The sequence below is a fragment of the Nanorana parkeri genome, unplaced genomic scaffold, assembly GCF_000935625.1.
Source record: "Nanorana parkeri isolate BGI_ZX_2015 unplaced genomic scaffold, ASM93562v1 scaffold1136, whole genome shotgun sequence".
NCBI lineage: Eukaryota > Metazoa > Chordata > Amphibia > Anura > Dicroglossidae > Nanorana > Nanorana parkeri.
The window spans coordinates 101412-103038 of NW_017307404.1; positions in this window are offsets into that span (position 1 = coordinate 101412).

The following is a 1627-nucleotide window of genomic DNA, read 5'->3' on the forward strand; positions in this document are numbered from 1 at the left end:
CTATCAGCGGCTCCCGGACGCCCAAGAGAGAAACTCTTTATCCCTTTTTTTTTTTTTTTTTTCTTTCCGACATCGGGGGCCGCTGTAAGTCAGAAAAAACCACCATAGGAATGCATAGCTAGATTCCAATTGGCTATTTCACTTTGCAATAGCAAACTAGCTATTGCACCCACCCTCTGCTGCTGCTGCCAATCAGCAGAGGGCGACCTGAAGTTCTCCACCAGGTCCTCTTCTAGTGATTGACAGCAGCAGAGGGCTGGTGCATTAGCTAGTTTGCTATTGCAAAGTGAAATAGCCAATAGGAATCTAGCTATGCATTCCTATGGTGTTTTTTTTATTCTGACAGCGTACGCCCGTGGTTCTCAACCTGTGGGTCGCTGTGTGATTTCTGCTGTGCTAGGTGAGGGTCCTTCTCAGCCCTCTCCTAGCGCAGCAGTGTCAGTTCTGCCGCCAGATGTGACTGCAGCAGCCGCGTGATCCCTAAATTTTACTGTTGGGGGTCACCACAACTTGGCAAATGTTACCAAGGGGTACCGGCCCTAGAAAGGTTGACAACCACTGATCTAGAACCAAGATTTTTTTTTGCTTTATGGTAAAGAACTCCAGCTGCCTTGTGCAGCAGCTTTTTGGGGGCCTTCTTGACAGTGTGATTGGGTAATTGGGATTGCTGGCTCAATCAGAAAGGCTCCATGGTGTGAGGAAAGGGAGCTGAAGAGCTTTATATTTCACCTGGCCCTCCCATAATGGCACTTTCCTAAATGCAGCCATATTCTGTATTTCACTACATGCTACCATCTGATAAGCCGTAGATGATTGTACGTTATGAAATTCGCTTTTATGCATACCAGACTTGACATCCTGTGGTGTATGGCTCCATCAGAAGGGGTAATGTGTCGTTGGACCTCTGTATCGCATAAGAAAGAGGTGCATGATACATAGAGCCAAATATATCATTTAAGGGGGTTTGAAGACTCTAAAAAAACAAATATTTTTAATCTGTGGAATAGGTGAACAAAGGGAACGGCAGGGTTTCCTAAATAGTTTTGGGGGTGCCCAGACAGCCTTACTGTCACATCACCAGTGTAAGAAGGCACTTTTCTGCTAACCATCAAAGAAAGTGGGTATTTCTGTTTTATTTCTGTTTTATTGTTGGGTTATATTTACAAGTGCACTTATTACTGTATGTGTTCCTCCTCACGAAGAGATTTCCTTTGCATCTGTAGTATGGGTAAAGAAGTATAAAAACAATGCAGAAACTAATCCATCCCTCTCTTATCTTAAACAAAGTTTTGGCAAATGAGACGGCTGGACAGCTCACTCATGACTTTTAAAAAGTATTTTCCAGCCACCCTGCTTGTGTGCACATTGTTTACAACGGACGAAGGCGGGGTCTCTGTGGCCAGATCAGAGGGAGATCAGCATACTTCCAGCGGTTAATCTCCCCTCCGATCACTGGACCTGGAAGGGATGTGTTTTACATCACTTCCAGACTTCAGTCTGTCAGTTCTCCAGCTGCTGTAACCAGAGAAGAAGCTGGTGAAGCAGATCTCTGTTTAATCAGTTTCTTTGAGGTCCCTAGGTGACATTAGGGGACTAATAGACTCCTGATATCTCCATGAAGGGTACA